Genomic DNA, 16,338 nt, shown 5'->3' with positions numbered 1-16,338 from the left:
CCAGGAGCACGTAGGGAAAATGCAGCTTTCAAGGGCTGCCCCTAGAGATGCTGATTCGGCAGGTCTGGGTGGAACCCTGGAATCTGCATGTTTCCCAAGTGCCCCAGGTGATTCTCGATTCAAGGTTCCCAGGGACCCCTCTTACAGAAACCCTGCTCTTACAATCCAGTCTTGCACCTAGCCCCTGGCAATTGAAGGAAGTCTAGACCTGGCAGTCAGTGACTCAGTGCCTGAGCTGCTCCTGAGACTGAGATCCTGCTGGGACTTGATCTACTTGTTCTAGTTCATAAACTCTTGCTTTGGTCCTCAGACTGAATCCCACCCTGTACCTCAATTCTGGTGATTAGAATCCTGGCCCAATGCCTGACAATGACCTGTTCAGCTCCCTGGTAACAGGGCTACCTTGCTCTCCCAGAGACCAGAGGCCTGACCATGCCCCCTTCCTGCTGCGAGACTCAGCCTGGTGGCCTGCCCAAGTAGAGTTGCCTGTGTTAGCAGCTGAAAGTATGGGATGTCCAGTGGAAATTGAATTTCAAATAAATACTAATAAAATCTTAGTATAAGTATGTTCCATGCAATATTTGGACATACTTATACCACAAATTATTCATTGTTTATTGGAAATTCAAATTTAACTGGGTGTCCTGTATTTTATCTGGCAACCCTATGACGGAGCGCCACGGCCCCTGCACCAAATTTGCACCAAATTCTCATTTTGCCAGTCTTCCTATATTAAAGTGTCAATCAATGGTCTAATGTGGCTTCAGCAGACGATCTGGTAACGTCAGAGGAGTACTGGTCAAACATGAGGACTTGGCATGGATTGGCAAAGAGCCTGCCTTCCTTCCTCTCACACTTTCCCCCCAAAAGGGGCCTGGTCAACTCTGGGAGCAGAGCCTCTTGATTCAAGACCAGAGGATCCCGGTTTGCCCTGTGGCTATCACCTTGCCCCCAGTAGATACTGGCCTGTGCGTGTTTCCCACTTGCTTCAGTCAGCATCCTCTGTCTACACAGGAGGTTCCTGAGCCGCCCGAAAAGAAATCCTTGCCTCCTGTTCACCTGAGATACACAGTACTGTCGAGCTGCCCCTGCCGAGTAGCAGCTTAACTGCAAGTTGACCCCTGTCCTTTGAGGTATTGACATTTCTATGTTTTGATTTCAGCTAATACTGTATTTGAAACCATTGCATGTTTTCTATAGATGATGTCTTAAAGGTGTAGTAAGTTATCTTTGAGAACCTCAGTTTTAGATGCCCCAGAAGACATAGGTTTGGGGTGTTCTTCTCAGGAGTCCTCCCAAAGAACTTTGTACACCCCACGTAACCTATTCTAAGTCAGGTCATCTCCAAGCTACCTCCAAATTTGGTGAACTTCCATCTAGCTATTTTTACATGATGTTATAACCAACAAGCAGTCAGGAAAAATGTTACTCTCACTTGCATACGTTTGTCACCTTAACCATGGAGTCAGGGCAGGACCGTCTAATGTTACTTCTGTATCCATCCCAGGCAGAGGGAGGTTCACGAGTGAAAGGTGGGGAATTGTGAGCTCTGGGCAGACGCCACCTCCTCAAGCTAGGCGTTCCTGGAGAGGAGAGCGTGTAGAGGGCCAGATAAGGAGACGTGGCTGTCTGGAATGTTAAACAAGCAGAAGGACGAACAGCAAAGAAACAACCTAACAAGACCATTTGTTTGTAGAGTCGCTAGCCCAAGTCAAAAAGATTCTTAAGACCTCACAGGTGCTTCTGTTTTCTCTTTGCTGAGGCTGGCATCAGTTGGCAGGACCTAACACCCCAGGTAATTAGATCGAGCAGATTACTGTGTTCCAGCGACACTTGGTCCCACTGAGTTCTCATTTGGAACAGAAACCATAGGCATTTGGGGAGGCTCCCCTCTCTGTCTGGCCTGCAAGACTCTGATCTGAGGGGTACCCCTCCCGTCCTTCATCTTCAGAACACCTCCTGACAATAAGCTAGAAGTTCTGATGCTTCTGGCCCCTCTTAAACAGATATTCCATATTTAAGTTCCACTTTCTAATCAAAATTGTCTTACTTGCCAGCCTCCTCTTCCCGTTATGTTTCCTGTTCTCCCTGAGCCACATCAGTTTTCACAAAATATCAAAAAAAAAAAAAAAAAGCTTTTCTGTGACTTCCCCTCCTCTTGGCACCCCTTCTGGCTTTAATGGAAAACTCAAGTAATTTGCTTGGAGAGAGTTTTGAGGTGATCACCGAGTCTTTTCCTTCAGCCTGCAGCCCCAGCTACCATGTTCTGTGGTCTTGGAGTAGGAAGGCCTCTGCATCTACCCAGCCCTTCAACAGAGGGACTGGAACGCAGCAGCCCTCCTTCCACACGCAGTGATAATGGCAACAGTTCTTCTTTATCAATGTCCTCTAAGTGTCAGGCACAGGGCCTCATCTCATGTCTTCCTCACCGCAAACCAGAGGGATGGAATTATTAGGAGGAAACGGAGGCTATGAGAGGGGAGACCCTCTCTCCCATCACGTACATCCTCTCCTTCCCTTAACTTCCACCCTCTCTTCGATACCCCCAGTCAGGATAGACCCAGGCTCTTGTGGTGGGGAATGGGGACTGGCTGGGTTTGTCAGTGTGAAAAGGAGGGTTTGCTCTGGATGGGAACTGGCTAGTTAAATGGTTTCCCTCTCCCTGGCTGGTGATAAAGCCCCGAGATCCCAGGCCTCATGCAGGCCCTGGAAAGCCGCCTGGTTGGTCATATGTAACTGGGAGCATGTTGGGCTCTTTCTTGTTACCAAGGCTGGAAGGGGAGATATTAATTACTGATTAAACTTCTTTAAGGACTGTAGTATTGTTCAGGTTTCTGTTTCTTGCATCCTAGGAATAAATCCCTCTTGGTCATGGTGTAAAATCATTTTAATATGCCGTCAGATTTGGTTTGCTAGTATTTTTTAAACGTTTTCTGCATCAATATTCATAAGGGTTATTGGCCTGTAGTTTTCTTTTTTAATATTGTCTTTGGTTTGGATATCAGGTTAATGTTGGCCTTGTAGAATGAGTTTGTTAAGTGTTCTATCATCTTCAGTTTTGGGGAGAGTTTCAGGAAGATTGGTATTAATTCTTCTCTAAATGGTTGAACTCATTGATATGACAGATAGAAATGAATCCCTCAAGGAGCTTGCAAATTCAGTTCACTCTGCTCTCTCCATTTCATGTAACGGCACTGGAACTGGATTGCTGCTCCCCTAAACTTCAGGGAAAGGGCAAGTAAAAATGCCATGATATCTCCTACCATTTTAAATGTCATTTTTTTCTCAATTGGGCATTTGCATGGTTGCTATAGACCTTTGACTGATTTCCAGAGCTCCTATAAAGTTATTTTAATAACTTTCTAGGTATTTGTATTTCCATGGGAATATGAGAACCTAGACCTTCCCAGTCGGCCGTGTTCCTAGATTCAATTTTGAGAGTTATTGTTTTCTGGGAATTTATCCATTTCATCTACATTATCAAATATATTGGCACAAAGTTATTTATATATCCTTTTTATCTTTTTAATGTCTGCACAACTGTAGTGATATCCTTTTTTTTCTTTCCTAATATTTGTTATCAATTCATTCTTTCTTTTATTCTTCATCAACTTCTCCAAAAGTTTTATTTTCTGATTTCTTTCAAAGAACCAACTTTTGGCCTGTTTGACCTCTCCATTGCATGCTTGATTTCTAGTTCATTAACTTCGGTTTATATCTTCATTATTTTATCCCTTCTACTTTATTTGGGATTAATTTGCTGTTCTTTACTAATTTTTTAGATGGATGCCTAGATTATTAATTTTAGTCCTTTTTTTTTTTTTTTTTTTTTGCGGTACACGGGCCTCCCACTGTTGTGGCCTCTCCCGTTGCGGAGCACAGGTTCCGGACGTGCAGGCTCAGCGGCCATGGCTCACAGGCCCAGCCGCCCCGCGGCATGTGGGATCTTCCCGGACCAGGGCACGAACCCGTGTCCCCTGCATCGGCAGGCAGACTCTCAACCACTGCGCCACCAGGGAAGTCCAGTCCTTTTTCTTTTTCTAGTATAACCATTTAAGGCTATGAATTTCACTCTAAGCAGTTCTTTAGTTGCATTCCACAATTTTTCATATACAACATTTTCATTATTATTAAGATCTAGATATCTTTTTTTCCTTAAAATACCTTTTGTGACTCATGGGTTATTTAAAATTAGGTTTCTTAATTTCCAAACATATAGAGGCATACTAGAAATTCTTTTGCTGTTGATGTTAATTCCACTGTGATCAAAAACATACTGTATATGATTTAAGGCTTTTAAATTTGTCAAGACTTGCTTCGTGGCCCTAAATATGGTCAACGTTTGTAACTGTGTGCTTAAAAATAGTGTGTATTCTGCAACTTCTGAATGCAGTGTTCTACATATGTGTGTTAGGCCAAGTTATTAAACCATGTAATTTTAATCTTCTGCGTCACTATTGACTTTTTGTCTTTTTTGCTTTATCAGTTTCTAAGAGGAGTATTACAATCTCTTACTGTGATTGTGAATTTATCTATTTCCATTGAATAGTTCTAGAAATTATTACTTTATATATTTTGACCTTGTGTTATTAATTCCATACACATTTCTAATTGTTACTGAAGTTTCTATCGTTACAAAATAACTCTATACCTAATCATGCTTTTTGCCTTAAAATCTATTTTGTCTGATGTTAATATAGCCAGACCAGCTTCCTTTTAGTTAGCAACTTCATGGTATTTCTTTTTCTAGCCTCTTAAAATGTCAACCTTTCTGTATCTTTCTTTTCTATATGAGTTTTTCATAAATAGCATTTAGTTGGATCATTTTTGTCCAGACTGATATTCATGGTCTTTTAACTGAAGTGTTTAGTTACTTACATCAGTGAGTGCCCCAAATAGTACAGCAGTTAACATCACTGGCTTCATTGAGTACCTTTTCGAATCACTCCATTTTATTCCTTCTGCCAGTCTGAAAGTTATCATCTCCAATTCTAACCTAGATTCACAACATGCATGACTTATTTATGAAGTTTGGAATTGATCAATACCTTCACCCTCTTCCCAGATGATGTAAAGATCTGCGAACACTTTAGCTCCATTTAGTCCCTCCCAACTTATATATTACTATTTTCAACTGTTTTAATTTGAACTTTTATCTCAAACCTCAGAAGACATTATTATCATTTCAGTTAGTAAATGTTCATTTCGTTTTACCCACAAATTTAATACTTTCTTGTTCTTCATTCTTTCTAACAAGTCAGATTTTCATTCTCAGATTTCTATCCTTCTGTCTGAAGTACATTCTATAGAATTTCCTTTCTTGTGCATCACCTATGATAAACTCTCTTAGTTTTTGCCTTTTTCCCCTGATTCCTAAGATATCATTTTTGTTGGATGGACAGTTGTTTACTCTGAACACACATTAAGGATTACAGTTCACTGCCTTGTGTGTTTTTAATTTGCTGTTAGGAAATCAGCTATCAGTATATCAATAACTGACACTCTGAAATAACTTCTTTTTTTCTTCTTTTGTTGCTTTAAATTTTTTCCTATTCTATCTTTTAGTACTACAGTTCCACCATAATGTGTAAAAGTTAGATTTCTTTTAATTCATTTTTCTTGGACTTCACCAGCCTTCTTGAATCTCTAGCTTGTTATCTTTTAATATTTCTGGAAAATTCCTCTTCAAATATTGCCAGTTGCCCAATTCCCTCTCACTCTCCTCTCCTTCTGGAATTCCAAGTAAACATATGGTAGACCTTCTCCCTCTATTATGAATACCACTTGGTCTCATTTACATATTTTCTACCCCTTTTGTTTACCCGTTCTGCATTCCGGATACTTCTTAATTCTTTCTTTAGCTCTGTCTAATCTGTTAATGTATTTTTAATTTCTAGAAGTTATATTTGTTATGTTTCTTAAATCTCCTAGGTTATTTCTTTTGAATACGTGTACCAAGAAGAAATGTATAAGCTTCTATTTCATTTCTTTAAATATAAGGAATATATTTATTTTCTCATACCTGTCTAATAATTTGATTATTTGAAGTCTTTCTGGATCTGGGTCTCTCCCATCTCTTGCTTCTGCTGCTTTTCACTCATGGTATTTTGATTCCTATGTGACTTTTTTTTTTTACTGTGTCCATGAAAAATTATTTGAGGGGATTCCTTGAAGCCCAGAATAAAAACGCCTTCTTCCAGGGAGGATTTGACTTAATTTCTGCCAGAGACTAAAGTCATTATCAGTCTGGGAGTACTTTAAACTAAATTCAGGTTTGGAGTTTTATGGACTGCTTAGCTGTTGCAAATTTGGTTTGCAAATCTACAGCAGGGCTGTGATTACAACTCCTCAGGGTTTTCCCCCTGCTCTGCTCAATGCCAAGGTAACTTTCCTTGCAGTCACCTAGGAAAGGGACAGGTTTAATTCTGTTTTATCCTTACCTTGAAGTTATAGTTCTCTGGGGTCTCAGTTTATCGTGCAGAACGTTTCCTGTAAGACTTCTCACCCCGGTCCACTCTTGGTCTTTGACTTCTGTCTCCCTTTCCCCATGAAGCTGTCCAACCCCAAGTTCAAGTATGCCGGGATCAGCAAATACCCTCAGAACAAAGGTTGTATTCCGTTAAACTTTCTGCGTTATCATGTTTCATTAGATTTCAGGCTGGTAATTCTTTTCTCTGTTGTCATCTCTTTCATGCTTTTAAGATTTTATTTTTTAACAGCTTTATTGGAGTATAATTGCTTTACAATGGTGTGTTAGTTTTTGCTTTATAACAGAGTGAATCAGCTATACGTATACATATATCCCCATATCTCCTCCCTCTTGCATCTCCCTCCCACCCTCCCTATCCCACCCCTCTAGGTGGTCACAAAGCACCAAGCTGATCTCCCTGTGCTATGTGGCTGCTTCCCACTAGCTATCTATTTTACATTTGGTAATGTATATAAAAGATGTGGGGCTTCCCTGGTGGCGCAGTGGTTGGCGGTCTGCCTGCCGATGCAGGGGACGCGGGTTCGTGCCCCGGTCCGGGAGGCTCCCACGTGCTGCGGAGCGGCTGGCTCCGTGAGCCATGGCCGCTGAGCCTGCGCGTCTGGAGCCTGTGCTCCGCAACGGGAGAGGCCACAAAAGTGAGAGGCCAGCATACCGCAAAAAAAAAAAAGATGTGTATTTTACCTAAGTTCTCTGGTTGTTTTCAACAGATGAATTGGCCCAATTAACCTAGCCTGCCATATCCCTGGAACTGGAAAGCCTCAAACTCTCTCATTTTCTGTAAGGAGAGTTTTCCTCCCCAGAAATACATGCCTGTATTCTGGAGTGCAGTGGTCCAACTACTCTATGTACAGGTTTTCAGATAATTCCCTTCTCCATTTTGTCCATATCTTGTCCTCTGGCATCCCCAAATCCTGAGGGTCTCTTGGACTTCCCCTCTTTAACAATATCCCCAGGAGGCAGTTTCGTGCACTTGGTTTGGTCAGTTACCACTCTCATCTGCATGATGCCCTGCAGATAGTCGTTGGAATCTCTCTGCTATGAGACTATGAGACTTTGTTATTGTTGGTTTATCCTTTTTTGCCTTTTATTTTTTATAGTGGAGTTTCACTAGGGCTTGAAGATAAACAGAAGAGCTCAATCTATCATCTCTAAATGGGAATACGCTTCACTCTTCAGCCCACTGTAACCTGAACGTGCCTCTGCCAATCTGCTGAAACTTCCTTTGGCAAGGTCACCCAACAACAGCCCCCATGCTGCTAAATTCAATGGATATGTTACATCTCTCTTCCTTGATTTGATACAGTTGTATTTGATACAGATGACGACTCCCTCCTTCCTGAAACACTCTGTTCTCTTTCGTTACATGACAGCATACTCTCTTGACCCTCTACTTACCTCTCTGGGCTTTGTTTGCCAGCTTTTTCTCCTGTAAATGACGTAAATGGGCACTGAACCCAGGCTCAAAGGACCTGACTTCTTTTCTGACTCTATTCAGTTTGAACAAATGACTTCCACTCTCTGGACTTCAATTTATGATTTCTAGCAGCACTTACAGTTCTAAGGTTGTATAATTCCATATATTTGAAGACCTTTTCAGGAATGGAAATGATAGTAAATAATGTCTACGAAAGCTGAATAGGACCACACCAGTTCTAGCCAACAATATTTAATGGTACATTCTAAAAAACGAAACTCACTTAGAGGAACAAATGCCTTTTAGAGCTCAGTAGCTTTCATTTAGCTGTGTATGATATGTTACCAAATGTTTCTTTTTTAACTAGAACATCCTGTGTGGGACTCTGGGTTTAAACAGAAATATTTAATAACCTTACCGGGCGCTGTGTCAAAAAGAGCAAAAGAATCAGAGCATCTGGTCCCCTCCTTGAATCACAGTGGGATACCCTGTTTGACACAAAGATACATTTAGAAGGTCATCTTGGAAAAAATCACTCCCCAGTAAATGAATGGTATGTCTTCAGTATTCTATAAGAATGATGGGCTCTTTGCTTTTATAATTTAGTCTTACATGTGCTCCCAAAGCAAATCACCATGAAACTTTGATGGTGAGGGAAAAGTTTCTTTTGTTTTTCTAGTTTTTAATTTTTGTGGTAAAGTATCTGAAGTTCTCCAATATGCTGGCATTTTTCACTAGCTGAATTTTCTTATGTGATGTGATTGTTTGGGAAAAGCAACATTAAGCTAATGCTGTAATGGGAGAAAAGGACGTCTAACTCATCTCTGTTAATACGTGTTTAGAAACAACTGAGAGATGTCATATCTTTAGCACCCTTGGATGGTTTAGACCTGATTTATAACTCAGCCCCATCCAGTAGAACTTGCCATGATGATGGGAATTTTCTCTATCTCTAATCTGGTAGCCACCAGCCCTATGTGACTATTGAACACTTGAAATGTGGCCAGCATGACTGAGGAAGTTGTACATTCATTTTATTTAATTCTTAATTAATTTAGATTTAGACCTAAATCACCACATATGGCTGCTGGCTCCAGAGCACAGGCATTAGTTTTTCCATCTGTGGGGAAATCTTGGGGTCAAGGTGTACGTGAGAGTGAAGCAGATCATCTCCAAGAGCCCTCTTGATTCTAAAGACTGTGCCCCTCCCTCTGCCCCCACTACCACCCGCTCAAAAAAAAGGGGTCCAGAAAAACATCCTCCAAATAATCGGGAGGCAATGAGGGAGTCAGGATGGCAGGACAGGCTGTGTGGTGAAACCAGAGGGGACTCCTGAGTGCAGCTCCACCCCTAATCTTTTCAGAGCTCAGGACAGAGAACACAAGGAGGGCAGTGCACTCTACGCCTATGCATTTAAGAGTGTTTTATTAAACTAACAAGAAGTTAAATTAAAAACAGGAGTTAGGCTCTTGCAAGTAGATTTCCTGTGCTAATTGAAGAGTCTGAGCTTGGGGCCCCAGCTGGATAGGTAGGTCAAATAATCTACCCGGGACCACACAGCTGGTACTGAGTTGAACAGTGCTGTGGACTGAACTCTGTCCCACCCCTTCCAAATACACCGAAATCCACATGTTGAAGCCCTAACTTCCAATGTGACTCTGTTTGGAGAGAGAGCCCTTCGGGGGATAATTACAGTTAAATGAGGTCTTAAGGGTAGGGCGCTGATCTGATAAGATTGGTGTCCTTGTAAGAAGAAGAAGGGAGACCGTGTGGTGCAGTGGTTGAGAGTCCGCCTGCTGATGCGGGGGACGCTGGTTCGTACCCCGGTCCGGGAAGATCCCACGTGCCACACCTCTCTCCCTCTCTCTCCCTCTCTCTCATTCTGTGTGTGTGTGTGTGCACACGCATGCTTGTGCACAGAGGAAAGACACAGCCAGAAACTGGACATCTACAAACCAGGAAGAGTGCTCTCCCAGAAACCAACCCTGCTGGCACCTTGAACTTGGACTTCCAGCCTCCAGAACTGGGAGAAAATAAAGTTCTGTTGTTTAAGCCACCCAGTCTGGTATTTTATTGTGACAGCCCAAGCTGACTAATACAGATAGTGTAATCCTCCAAATTCACGTCCACCTGAAATCTCAAAATGTAATCTTATTTGGAAATAAGTTCTTTGTAGTTGTAATTAGTTACGTGAAAATGAGGTCATATTGCATTCGGTTGGGCCCTATATCCAATGCCTAATGTCCTTATAAAAAGGCCAAGTGCAGACACAGGGAGACACAGGGACAACACCATAGGAAGACAGTGATGCAGCTGCCACCCAAGGAATGCCAGAGATCACTGGCAATGACCGCAAGCTAGGAAGAAGCAAAGAAGGTATCTTCCCCACAGCAGTAGAGGGAGCATGGCCCTGCTTACACCTTAATCTCAGAATTCTGCCTTCCAGACCTGTGGGAGAATAAATTCCTGTTGGTGTAAGTCTAATCCGGTGGCAGCGCTCCACGCTCCTTCTTTCTACTACCCCACACTGCTTCCCCCCAACTAAAGCTGATCTCCATTTCTGAATTCAGAGGCTATATTAAGATTTTTTCTTCCAAAAAATTAAGATTCTTTAACGTTAAATCTAATTTTTGAAAAATCTCATGGGAACAATTTGAACAGTCCAGAGGCATGAAAGGTGAAATTTTAAAACCTGCCTTCTCACCAATCCTGCAGTCACGTTGCCCTTTCCCAGAAGGGAACCCTGTTAGCATTCTGTGGGCATCCTTCCCGACACTGACCAAGCACAGGCATGGACACTATCCCTTTTCTTACCCACTGAAATCCTGCTATACACACTAGTCAGTAATTTGTTTCTTGTTGCCTAATAATTTAGCTTTGGCCGTCCAGGAGAAGGCTGCCCCAAGACAGTGCTCCTTAGGGGGCTCCTTCAAGGACAGACTCTGGAGCCATACTGTGTGGGTTCAAATCCTAGCCCCACCACTTGCTAGCTGAGTGATTCCAGGAAAGTGACTGAACCTCTCGCCTCCCAGTTTGCTCCTCTGTAAAGTGCACCGACCTCATAAATTGCTCTGAGGATTAAACCAGTTGATACACACAAAGCACTTGGAACAGTGCCTGGGACAGGGCCAATGTTAGATACCACACTTTTGTTACCATATTTATAGTGTGCTCAAATACGAGTGCACCACCATTTATATCTAGATGGATATTTACACTGCTTCCAGCTTTTCACTAGTACACGCATCACTTCAATGGACATCTTTGTGAATACCCCCTTGTGTTTCTAGAAGATAAATTCATGGGGGTCGAGTTAGCTGTGCCAGTTTTCCTTGCCACCAATACGACAGTGTATGTTTGACACTGTCTCCCCACATCCACTCTAACACCAAGTTCCTATATTTTAAGATTTTGATGTTATTTACAAAACAGAAACAGACTCACAGACTTAGAAAATGAACTTATGGTTACTAAAGGGGGAAGGGATAGATTGGGAGTTTGGGATTAACAGATACACACTGCTATATATAAAACAGAAAACCAACAAGGACCTACTGTATAGCACAGGGAACTCTGCTCAATATTCTATAATAACCTAAATGGGAAAAGAATCTGAAAAAGAATAGATATATGTATACGTATAACTGAATCACTTTGCTGTACACCTGAAACTAACACAACATTGTAAATCAACTATACTCCAATATAAAAATAAAATTTTTTAAAAACACTAAAAAAGATTTTTATAAGTAATACTTTAAATATTGTTGTGTATATTGTGGCCTGGTAGGCAGCGTTCTTCCTTTCTTTTGCTGAATATCTGCCATTATTGATTTAGAAATATATTTCGTGGTTGTTTGTAAATAGGAAGGTGGCAACTGTCTCAGAGTTCCCTCTTTCATGATTGCTTTTCACAAGCCGTGTAGTGGTGGTTCAAAGGCCATAATGAGAGCATCTGGCCACAGCTGGTGCCAGGGATGTATGAGTCCAGAGGGCTCTGCTGGCAGCCTGCCCTGGCTCAATACCTGTTGGGATGGAAAATCCCTGTACTCTCTTCAGACAAGAGGTGATTCACAGCCTGTCATGCTTGGAATTAAGCTAATGGAGCTCATTCTATTTTCAGATGCACCCCACTGTCTGAACTCTTGTTTAATTTGCAGTGCGGGTCACATGTACACGGGGTGGCTTGCTGGGGGTCAGTCAACACGTCAGGAAAAGAACAAGGTTCATGCTGTAGGGAGTAACTTCCTGCCTTCCTATATTATTATCATTCAAGCACTCAGTTCCAGCAGCATAGAGCATGAACAACCAAATTAGCCATTTGTCATCTTTAAAACCCCTGAGCAGGGCTTCCCTGGTGGCGCAGTGGTTGAGAGTCCGCCTGCCGATGCAGGGGACATGGGTTCGTGCCCCGGTCCGGGAGGATCCCACGTGCCACAGAGCGGCTGGGCCCGTGAGCCATGGCCGCTGAGCCTGCACGTCCGGAGCCTGTGCTCTGCAGCGGAAGATGCCGCAACAGTGAGAGGCCCGCGTACCGCAAAAACAAAACAAAACAAAAAACTCCTGAACAGATGACCCTTAATAAGGTAGGAAAGACAACTTTTGTAAAGTGGAGATAAGATGCTTGTTAGGAAGGTAGAGGGAGAGTAGTGGTTGGATTTGTTTGGGGCTGTTTGTTGTTGTTCCCCTTCCTGTGTACTAGAAGGAAGAAAATAGTAAGTGAATAAATGTAGAAAAATACAAAATATTCATAGAATTAATAAACTCTCTTCTAAAAAAATACTTCATTTTTGGTGTTCGCCTAACATCACTGTTCTCTGCGTGCCTCCTTCATCTGCCCTACCTCAAGAAAAGTCCTCTGGGCCGGGGGCCTTGCTTGATTCCTCCCTGGGTTTCTAGCGCCCAGCACAGGGTCTGGAGCCCCACAGAGGCTTGGGACACATGTATTGACACAGAATCTGGGGCAGCAAGATATGCAGGCAGGCTGGCTCCATTTAATGGACCAGGGAAAGTGGGAACTATCTGGAAGCTGGAATGCTCCCACCCAAATTTTGCAGAATGAAATTGTCACTTAACCAAAGGCCCAGTAGCTCACCTCCCTTCCCCAGGTATTGTGGGGATTCGAAGTATGATGTAGTTTAAAAAAAAAAAGTGATGAAGACACTGCATTTCTCAAAAGTACAAGGTAGCAAAATACTCGAGTCTAAGTGAGCACGTAAAGTCCGTGAAGCTGTGCTAAGGGCATGAACACTCCAACCTCTGCGCCCTTTAAGATTAAAGCACACAAACACATTTATAGCTCAAGCCAAGTTTGCTTATTATACACAGACACACACAACTTGGAGGAATTAAAAAAGAAAACGGTGAGTTTTGTTTCTCTAGGCTCTTATCAGATGGAGCCTTACAGCAAAGCGATGAGAGGTTCTAAAAGAAAATGTTTCCTTCATTCGTGGCGAGGATATGACATCTGAGGTGTTCCCCAGGGCTGTTGGGATTACAGATGCTCACTAAGAAGGAGAACTCCATGCTCCCCCCTCCCCTTTAATTACAGAGTGGGGGGAGGGGAGAGATGGGCCCTCAAACAAGCTGAATCATCTTAACAGGTGAAGGTCCTGCCACCAATCACTGCCCTGTAGGGGTGGTAAGCAGACATCCTGAGAGATCTTTCTGACTTGGAAATGAGCTGATTTGAAATTCACATCAAATGCAATTGTGGTTACTTCTACATGGAGTGACTCATCTGTGCTGAAGAGAATATGATGACACAGTCACGACTGGCTGAGCTGTGCGCTGCCGCCAGCACTCTCCCCAAAGGACGGAGGGGACCGCTGGGTAAAGACTTGGACGTGTTTAAAAATTCTCTACTCCCCACCCCCGAGCCTATGCCACTCCTCGGGCAAAATTGTGTTGGTCCCCCAAAATACAGTCATTCCTGTGTATCAAGGGTTCCTCAAATGGTTAAAATGTTCACATTTTTTTAAGAGAAAAATATCTGCTTTTAGAGAAAAGCAGAGGTCCTTAAGCTGGGGGGAGGGGTGCAGGGAGCAGGCGTTAGACACCAAGCTTAGTCACACTTGAACAGCCCCAATCTACATCTAGGCATCTCAGACACAAGTGGAAAATAACCGAGCAAATAAGCCCACTGGTTAAACGACAGCACCCCCAGTGTACAGCATGGGTGGCAAAGAGCAATTCTTCAGCAAGCAGTGAGGATGGATGGCTCAGGATGCTGGCACCCAGGAAAAGTACTGGTACCCAGCTGGCACTGGCAGTGATTCATCACAAGGAAACCAGTTATGCCTGCCTGCTACCAACCTCCCAGGGACACGAATATCTGAGGCCTCGCTGCTGCATATTAGAGTCGGAGGAACACTAGACAAGAATCAGAACTCTGGGACTCAAGTCCTGCCTCTGCTACTAACTAGCTCTGTGACCCTGAGCAAGTCGCTTACCCCCTTAGGGACTTTATTTGTTGCAACAGGAAAGTTTCAGGTCTGCAAGATGAATGGTTTCTAGGGTAAATCTCATGTTGTGTTCTTACCACAAAAAGCAAAAAAGAAAGGACACAAGGACGCTTTGGAGGCATTAGGTACGTCTAGTACCTTGACTGTGGTGATGGTATCACAGGGAGTTGCGTAGTCCAAACTCATCAAATTGTACATATTAGATATAAGCAGTTCTTTGTATATCAATTATACCTCAATAAAGCTGTTTTTTAGTTTTTAAAAAAGGAGAGGAGATCGGGAGGTGGGCAGCCTCAATGGATGCGCCTTAGTTTTCTTATTCTGGGATCCATCCACTCCCTCATTTTTCCCTTGATTTAACAAATATTTATTGAGTCCCTGCTATATGCCAGGAGTTAGCTGCCCAAGATCCTGTGTACTATCTCCATGCTCGTGCTGAATTTACAGAGTCCCTCCTTACCCTCTTCTAGACATCTCCTTTCCAGACAGGAGAGGCCCAATTTAGGGCTAATCTCTTGCACAGAAAAACTTCTCAAAATTCACAGTTGTTCCCCGGAGAGGATTTGTAGCACATGGAATTGATGGACAATCCATTTCTCTGTTTTAAAATCTGTACAAATAGGCCTTCAAGAAAGTCTCAGCATGAAGGGGAATACCCAGGGACCCAGACCTCCTTCCCCAGTGACCACTAGCTATTAAGGGGAAAAGTAGGGTATCTCTGGCACTAGGAGGTATCCTGGGAGGCCCAGCTGAGTCATTCTGAGAGTAGGGATAGGAGAGGAGAGAGAGTTAGTCTTTGAAAGCGATATACCTGGTACCGTTCAGATGGGGAACAGGCTACCGAGGGCCATGTAGCAGCATAATCCCTAGCTGCCCCAAAGAACTGGGATCAAGCAAGGCTCGACCGCAGAGAGCTGATGAGAAATGACACAAGCCGTAGGGAAGAGCTGGTCATTCTTGGTGCAGGAACGCCACCTAGTATCCAGAAGGGGCATTGACAACATTGAAGAATGTGGAGCGAGTGGGAAGCAAACAATCTCAGGAATCCCGCAAGGTTCTGCTTGCTAGCTTTCCTCGATTCTAGCCAAATTCTCCCTCCAAAGCATGGATACTTGCAAGTAACGCAGTACAGCTGATCGTGAGGCGGGTGTGTGGATTTCCAGGAGTTCTGGGCAGAGGTCTGAGTCTGAAGCCTGAAGAAGTGGGACCAATAACACAGACATCAAGCATCAGCCAGACCTATGCCCTAGAAATATTACCATTTCTCAGGGTATATAGGTGTGCACGCATGGGTGGGTGCACACACCCACATACACACACGTGCATTCCATTTCCCTTCATAATCTATTAAATTTTTATTATATATGTCTTTTGGGAAATTGATTTATACTTATTTCTGAAAGTTTGGAAAACAGAGAAAAGTAAAGCTTCTGGCCATGAAGGAGTAACAGAATCTGGAACTAGTCATCCACCATAAACAACCAGAAGCAACAAATTTTAGACCTCAGACCAGAGGCAGCACGTGGCTCTGATATTACAGGCAAGGAAATACATGGAGTAGGGAGGAGGGACCCAAGTAGAGCAAAGAAGGTTCCGTGAGTTGACGAGCTGGAGGTCAGAGTTGAGGAGGCTGAGGCAGCTGGAACACGTGCGCAGAGCACCAGAGGTGAGGGAACTGCTGGGAGGAGGAGGTCCAGCAACCTGAGAACGGTTTTCCTTGAGTCTTTACCGAGTACCAGACTGAGCAAAGAACAACTTGGAAGTTTTCAGCAGAACTATTTCCACAGCTCACACAGGACTGGCAGGTGTTCAAGTTCTGGCCAAAAAGAGTGGAGGATCCCCAGTGATCATATAGACCACTGGGTGGAGATTTCAGAGAGATGACACCTTGTAATAGATCTGAGATATCCCCAGCGTAAAGGTTTTATTCTTAAATTCTTCGAGAATTTTTCTTACCATTTCCTTCAATT

The sequence above is a fragment of the Leucopleurus acutus genome (genome assembly GCF_964270905.1).
Source record: "Leucopleurus acutus genome assembly, chromosome: X".
Taxonomy (NCBI): Eukaryota; Metazoa; Chordata; class Mammalia; order Artiodactyla; family Delphinidae; genus Leucopleurus; species Leucopleurus acutus.
Note: the sequence above shows the minus strand (reverse complement) of the source record.